The sequence below is a fragment of the Triticum aestivum genome, chromosome 2D (assembly GCF_018294505.1).
Source record: "Triticum aestivum cultivar Chinese Spring chromosome 2D, IWGSC CS RefSeq v2.1, whole genome shotgun sequence".
Classification (NCBI taxonomy): Eukaryota; Viridiplantae; Streptophyta; class Magnoliopsida; order Poales; family Poaceae; genus Triticum; species Triticum aestivum.
Genome location: NC_057799.1, coordinates 32,471,692 through 32,480,301, shown reverse-complemented (window position 1 = coordinate 32,480,301; position 8,610 = coordinate 32,471,692). Strand labels below are relative to the sequence as shown.

General features: G+C 43.1%; 1 long non-coding RNA gene across 1 annotated transcript; it reads right to left on the bottom strand.

The window, feature by feature from the left end:
* Nucleotides 1-2,361: 2,361 nt before the first annotated feature.
* LOC123048513 (uncharacterized) lies at nucleotides 2,362-4,782 on the bottom strand. The gene is made up of 3 exons (XR_006423309.1): nucleotides 2,928-4,782; nucleotides 2,580-2,847; nucleotides 2,362-2,453 (listed from the first exon to the last, which is right to left on the bottom strand). It is a non-coding gene; the product is annotated as an uncharacterized lncRNA (long non-coding RNA).
* Between the last annotated feature and the right edge of the window lie 3,828 nt (nucleotides 4,783-8,610).

Below are 8,610 nucleotides of genomic sequence, written 5' to 3'. Positions count from 1 at the left end.
ATGTCCTTAGTGCCATCTTGGTCCACTACCTCATCCCATCGCCTTAAAAAACACGATCCTAAAGCAGGTGAACCATGTCATTCAGGACTTCCTCTAGGTTGGTCGCAAGAACGCACACGAGGTCCAGTGTCTCATCAACTAGCAATATATTGTTGCCACCCAGCCCTACTTGATGGGCTCGGGACCTGACATCTCCAGTGCTCAGGAATCACCCTGCGAGATCACTAGCTTTATCTCCAAAAGACGAACCCGGTCCATCCTTCGAGGCATCTGCATCTACCCTGCGACCTCGAGATCCATGACATATTCTGCACCTCCCCTTTGACTGTGATATCCAAGCCATAGTTTGCACCTCCCCTGTGACCCTGAAATCCAGGCAATACTCCGCACCCCCATTTCTTAGGCTCTAGAAGATGGCAGCTCTGACCTCTTCTGGATAGATCGCTATATCGATGGGAAGTCCATCTCGAAGTTGACTCCCTTAGTCTATGCCAGTGTTCCCACACCACTGTCGATCGAAAGGCCCACACAATTCACAAGGTTTACATCTTCACTTCTTGGTTCAGGTCTTCACTTCTTGGTTCAGGGGCATGCTTGGCCCCACCATGATGGTTCAGTACATCGAGCTTCCACGTCGACAACGTCATACCACCCTGGACGAGCTTCGGTGGAGTTGGACCTCCACCGAGAAGTATTCGTCCAAGCCTGGTTATGCTACGCTTCTCCTTGGCTCGACACCCTCCTCATTGGCGGCTCATATAGAACATCCTGGGCCGCTATGAGTATAAGGTTTTTTTTATCAAGCTCACCCCTTCAGAACAAATGTTGGACGCCAAACTGCCTCACACGTAAGAAGATTCCTCATGCCAACTGATGCGTCCTCTGTGACTAGGAGTCTAAGGACATGCAAGACACCAGCTGACCGGGGATCCCCTGCCGTGGGCTAGCCTACCTTTGAGTCACTGACACACGGGTCCCATAGAGCATGGGGTTCACCTGTCAGTGACTCAAACGCAGAGTATGGCAGGGATTTATAAGTCAGAGGATCCACGTCTCTTTCTAGGACTAGTAAAAAACATAGGTGGGTATGATGATGATACATGTGTCAACACTGTTGGGTGTTTTACATCTTAGACCATCGCTCACCTGTGGCCCCAGTCAGCTGACAATGGTGGTCACTAGGGGTTGGGGCGCCACCTGGTGGCGCCTCTTGAGAGGAAGCTGGGCGGTGCTAGGTTGGCAAGCGCCCATTACGCTTGCTTTCTTGCTATCTTGGTAACACATGGACATGACATGTAATATAAGAAGTTGCACTACAAATTTAGAAAGAGCTAAATAAATGACACTCAAATACAAAGAGATTAGGGCATCTAAAACATGGAACACCGGAAGACATGAGATAGAACCAGAAAAAGAGAGAGCTCACACATACTCATGAACTAATGAATTAGTATATGCTGCAAGTTTCTGCGGTAAGAATTCAACATTCAATTGTGACATGAAGTGCTACACCAAAACAATACGAGCATATCGGCGGAAAGTTTAAAGGGTATTCAAGTTGAATGCTCTAATTGTAAAATAAAATCACCACGAAATATGAGACGAAAATGCCACCCTGTTCCATGGAGATCTTTGGCTACCAGTTCTTGACATGGTGGATTCTAAGACATGTCCTGCAAAGCAACCATACCACTCAATAAGCCATAAATTGTGTAGACATCAACTGGAGTCAAAAACTGCTTTCAATGCTAACTGACAGAGGAAGACACTCTTCAGCATGTCTCCTAAGAACAGAGAAACCACCATGGGCACTCGTATCCGAAGTTGTGAGTGTCTTGCAGACAGAATGTATGATGCCTTTCTCGAGTTCTTGTGGAGGACCCAAGCTTGTGAACTGACCACCTTACTAATTAAGGGGATTCAAATGGGGAAATTAATGAATATACATGTAAACAAGAACATGGAATGTATGATGCCTTTCTCGAGTTCTTGTGGAGGACCCAAGTTTGTGAGCTGACCACCTTACTAATTAAGGGGATTCAAATGGGGAAATTAATGAATATACGTGTAAACAAGAATATGGAACATAACTAACAAAGTACACTTCTACATGAAACAGGAACATGAAACAAAACTAACAGGATCATTGGACCATCTCGTGGAACATCTAACACAGTTTGGGACAATAATCAAGTTAACTCAAATGCCAACAACAGAAAATAAAAAGGCTCCAAGCATAAAAATGTAATGAAAAATGAAACCTTTAACCGAATCAGTCGATAACCAAATGAAGTGGTATATGGAACAGGCTTAAATATTTGATAAATCAGAAGATGTTATTGAATCATCTGACTAACCTCTTCCTGGTGAGATGACAGATGAATAATTTCATTGCTTGGATTAGGGAGCAACGATGCAGTAACAACAGATGATGCAATATAAACTCTGTGTCCCTACAATGGAAATGAGTCAGTTTCCTAGAATAGATTGCTAAAAACACTGGCTAAATGATTTTGAAGCTTCATTTTTTATTAGTCACCAATTTTGTTTACAAAGCAACGACTTCAAAAGTTCTTTACCTGATGCAGATTAACTGCTCTTTGCAAACGAACCAAATCTTTGCACGATGGATCGACTTTCTACATTATAGATGTTGTTGTCCTGCAAACAGGCCTGTCCAGTTTTGTGAAACCCAAAACAAAAAACTTGCAGTCTGAATAATTATTTCTTTAGAGCTTAAAATTCCTACAAAAAAATGCAAAGCATATCTGAATTTGCATGAAACAGAGTTCTGTCAGAGCATGTCTGAATTTGCATGTCCATGGCAGCCAACTTATAGTCAATTTTCTGCAAAAATATATTTAATTTGTAAGTGGGACTGGACAGATTGTAATTACACAAGATCAAAAGCAGGTTATAAACCTAACTGGCAGCTTCACTCTTGTCACATTTCCATCTGTACTATGTTTCTGCAAAAACCTGTGCACACCATGCTAGACTTGCTGAAAAATATGAAGCCACAATCAAAGGGACCAGATGTATCCTCAAACCTGTCCAAAGCCTTAAGCTTGAATCTATGCATAAAAAGATGCTATGTACACATTCTTATCCATGTTGTCTGTCCTGTAAGGAAAGTGCATCCTATTCTGAAAGAAAATGGAATATATCTTTAAAGACCGAAATTTTCAGAAATCAAAGTAGTGTGAATAAATACTTTTAGTTATTCAGACAAAAATTCTATAGAGATCCGAAGAAAATAAAAACTAATCTCCAAACATGCATATTTTGAGAAGTAGGTGTACTGTGTTGCTAATTTACCTAGGTGCAGAACACTCCCTTTCCCAGACTCCAAACTATATTGACATGCCCGGCTGCTCCATGCCCGAGCAGCCCCCTATTCTCTGTAGACGGAGCAGATATATTGATATATTTAAGAATTATTAGACATAGGCACAGGTGACAGTTTCAACCAAAGAAACTCAATGCAAAAAAGAATAATAGATTCTGGAATAACTCAACAAGTGACCTAATCAGTGCATGGTAGTGCTAACAAAATCAAAACAATATTCCAGAGGTCCATATTAAAGTGCTAGCAGAATCATCGAAAGATCTCAGCAATACTCATGCATCTGGATCGAATATGTGCCAAAAATTCCCATGGTGGGTAGGAGAGAGAGGGTACATCAAGGAAGGGCGATATTCAAACCAAATTGCACACATAGATCTTCAATCCAGATGAGCTCGGCGACTACCATGAGACGAGCTCGACCATAAGGTCTTTGACGTGGAGGGAAGGAGCGGTGACGACGACCAACAACAGCAAAAATTCAAAAAATTGTCCTATATTAGGATTAACACTGAATTTTCTGATTCTTTCAGCATCACTATGTCCGAAAAAAAAAACTTTGGGATGTAGCAGGATGTGTGTCCTAGTCTGCAAATTCAACCAAGAAAGAAAACAGAGCAAGGTCAACAGCTTGTGTACAGCAGCAATAAGTACATAGAGTTTTAACCTGATGTAACAATCTACAGATTGTTTCTAGAAGAGATTACCAAAACTATATGTACAGATTTAGATGTCATTATGTTGCTATTAATAAGGATTTCAGTTTTTTTTGTTCCTTAATGGCTTTATGAAAATATTTTTTATTTTGTTTCTAAGAACTTAAGCATAACATGTATGGCAAAGAAAGATAATCTCTAAATATTATATCAAAATATGAACCAGTAACATTTGTTGCTAAGTAACAGAAGTGTATAGATGCGGTAAATCACATTTGGACTTATTGTCCCCATAAAGCCACTCTACATCAATGAACTAAATTTCAACAGTCAAGTCCATCCGTCATATTCTCATAGCGATTTGAGACCATTCCACATGCAGTACATTGAACCTGCACATCCCATTCAAAACTAAGGCATTTGATGAATTGTAACATATGCATACTGGAAGACAGATCCCTTAAGAATTTAGAGCTGATTAAAAATAGAGCGATCAGAAAGGCAGACTCATTGATTATAATTTGAAATATTAAATCAAACATGAAAACAAAGGGGACCCAAGATTGCTGACGACCACCAAATGTGTGATGAATAACTGTTGTCTCCTGGGTGTTATGACCTACAACCTTCTAACCTCCAAATCGTGCTGGCCGCCATAGTAGGCAAGCAAACGGTCGCCGTCATCGAAATGAGCTCCCAGGACATAACCATGCCCTTGACCACCTGTGCCATAGTCATCATCATGCCACAATCTGAACATGAACACCGCCGCGAATCACAGAAATCCTGAGAAAAATGCAAAATTTCAGAGCACTGAGCAATCAACACGCTATGCCAGAATCAATCCTACACTACTGCTCTACATCACGAACAGATCCACACGACCATGAGAAATAAGAAGGAATAGGTGACGAGCACAAACCCACCACAAAAATAACTAATAAAACAACACTGGAGCAGCACATGCATACATGTAGAGAATGAACCGCACCTCAATGGCAGACGAAGTTCAACTTGGATGAAACTAAAAGGAACACCCATTGCTCGATCCGGGAATGAGAACAAACAACCAGCTCAACTCACAGGAACCTGGGCAACACAAAACGCACATCAGCAAACACACAGGCGGCAGCACCATGAATCAAAACACGAAGAGAAGCTTACCCTAAAAAAACACAAAGAGAAGCAACAGCTCCGGTACTACCTCCATGGGAAAGATCAATCCGAGCGAAACATGAACAGCAGGAGCACCGTCCCGAGCGTACCCGTGCAAAGCGACAACCCCGTCACCTGACCCACCATCGTGGTCCATGACTCTTGCAGGACACAATCAATCAGTGGAGCACCTCACGCGCGCTCCACGACATCCAGCGAAAACACAATCAAAGGCTGAGCCTGGGGCAGGGGAGGGTGAGTAGGCCGTGGAGCCCGACGGTGCGAGGTTCGTTGCCGTCGAGGGGCTTCAGATCGACGCAAACGGCGTCGTGGGGCGGGGGTAGTGTGACTGGACTGGAGGCGAAGCGGGACCAGGTGTCATGGGCGAGGGCGCGGAGCTGACGACGCCTCATTCCTCTCGCTCATGGCCTCCCGTGGCGAGGAGGCACCGACGACCACATCGACCTCGTCCTCCCGTGGCTTGCTCGGGACGAGAGCTCGCGGCACCGGCTACCTTCTACCTCTTGCCGACCTCTTGCCGCCAGGGTCGTGGGGAGGCGCAGAGCCGCACCTTGGTACCGGGGAACCGGAGGAGCGATGGGGCGGCAACGGCGGCAACCCTAGGTGGGGACTGAGGAGAGCAGGCTGCCTGTGAGAGATGGAAGGGGCCCTAGCTAATCCACGCGTTTTCCCTGTTCTTTCTATCTGTCAACATTGCACAGTAAGGGGAGGTGTTATCTCGAGTAAACAAGCAATATCTATGACAGTAAATATCGCTACGTGGCATAGCCCAGCATCCGCCCCTTGCGCGATGGTTAATGGGTTTGATGGCATACATGTCTATACACCTAGCATAAATTCTGAGAAGAGTGAAAACACAAAACGGAGAAAGTTCCCTTGGTTATTCCAAGTCTCTAGCCAATTGGAAGATACATGAAAAAAGTACGCATTGCTGGAGATAGCATGGATAGATAGAAGCATGAAATCTAGCAAAACCAACTACCATGATCCATGTAGCCATGCCCATCTTAGCCTCTCATACGAAGTCCATACTTGCATGCTCCTCACTGTTGATTACTCGCCATTGTAAGCCCAAAATAAAAGAACACATTCTATCTTGCAAAGACTTGATCGCCTACAGTGCAGTGTTTGCCCACACACCTTGTAACATGAGGACTACATGCTAAAGAGACAAAAAGATTATCCATTAATTCAGACCATGACAAAAAGAGAATAGAAGGTTCCAAACAGAGAATATAGGCAAACAAAGCATACAGGCCAAAACCCAAACATATGAAAAAATATATATAGGGTGTTGACTGTTGAAAATTGCTATTAACCAAAACTTTTCTATTGTTGATTCTGAAGGAAGTTCATCCTACTGTAAGCCTAAATTCTGTAATTCATGGGAAGCCCCAGTGGACTCAGATAAATCAAGGATGGAGAACAAAGACCTAAGGAAATGGAGCATATTTAAAATCTATAGCTCTGGTAAAAGGATAGAGAGAACAAAGACCTGAACGAAATGGAGCATATTTAAAATCTATATCTCTGGTAAAAGGATACCCTTCCCACACAACAGGTCAGTAGCGAAGCAAGTCATAATTCATATGATAAATTTAGAGATGCCACTTGCCATCATTCCGTAAGGCTATGATGAGAACCATGAGTGATGCCAGAAGAACAAACCCAACCTGCAACCATAAAAGAAAGCAAGATTACCATTGGTGAAATACTGTCAGATTTGCTGCTGCATTCTTACCACTATCCGTATGGTGATGCAAACAGCATAAATTTGCAGCCAAGCAGTACAAATCGTCAGAACTCTTGTAGTACAAGAAAACAGAGGAACTTCAGATTGTCACACAAGTTGGTGTGATTGCAAAATCAACATAAATAGAACACACCAAGAGCAACAAAAAACAGCCACCGACTGGCCTAAGTATTTGATGTACATTAGATATGCGCACTTCCTTTGCAATATACATCTAGACTTTGTGGTTTACTTGAGAATAAAATATGTCATATGTCATAATATAAATAGGATAACTTCTAAGAAACATTCTGGTGCTTTTCATTAAAGAAATATATTAAAGCATATACTCAGCTTAGACAGAAGTAGAATCGGTAATGGCTTCTTTACAAACAAAGCCACCGAAATGAATTCAATATTAACTAAACTGTTGAAATGTTTATTTCCTCAATAATCCACATCAGTTATCTAGAGTTAAGGGATCAAAGAATAAACCAGTATGAAGATAGGTATGCTCCTGGTTGTTGTCTCACACACTGGAATCGATTACAGTATAACCCACATGACCAAGCAATCATTCATTTACAACATTTGTACTTCTAATCCCCCATGCTTTGTCAAACTTGTAATTCTTCTTTGTTATATGGATCCAGATTATTTCATGGTGTCACTTAATTTATAGTACAAGTTTCCTCTTAACATGGGATAAGAATAGACTAACCCTAAAACAAATTGATGGTTAACTTAAGTGAAGCTAGATCCTATTTTCTGATCCAAACATCAAGTAAACAGTAGCAGTCACTCATAAATCATTTGACTGAGATCCGTTCATGGTATTGCCTAGTCCAAGGTTGTACCTGATGTTGATGGGGATCGAAGTTGGTTGCCTAGCTCCGTGTATTTCTCCCTCACCGGCATCGATGTGGACAGCGGGTGGCGATGGTAATAGTCTTGGCGTGCCTGCCCTGGGTGCCCATGGCAAAGAACTCATCGTTCATAACCAGCAACGAACGACAACTGACTGCTGCATATAGCCCAATCTAGAAGTTAGATTCCTTATATTGAGGAACATATTTAAACTTGAGCTAAGCAACGTTTTTCCCACTGTGCCAAGCAAACAAATTCGTTCTGCATTGGAACAGAGCGGTGAAGACTAAATATTGGGAATGATCGTCCTATAGAAAGCAACTTAAAAGTGCCATGCTTAATGGAGCACATTTCATCCATATCCTTAAATTTCTGCAGATGAGCCTTGACGTGACACGGCGTGGCCAAAAATTAGAACACACATGATTGCAATTTGTTGTAACGTACTTCATGAATCAACATCATTTGTACAAACTTTTACTAATCACGCAAGAGTGTATCCATAGGGAATCCAAAAAAAAATCAGAACACGCAAAAGTACTAATCTGTGCTAACCATAGCAGTTCGTTGTAGAAGGGATAAGGGAGAAGGGGGTTGGAAGATGAGGAAGAAATGATGAGTAAGGGCCAAGGAGGGAGGCTACCTTGCTGCGATGTGCGGCGCAGCTCCGGACAGCCGGCGTGGAGGGGCTGCTGGGCGGGCGAAGATGGGCGGAGCAGCTCCGGGAGACGCCCGGCGCGGTTGGCCTCGCCCTGATGCGGCGCTGAGTGACCGATGGTCACGGACGGGGCCGGGGGGTGCGGCCCTCGGCGACAGTTGCCGCAGCCAGGTGC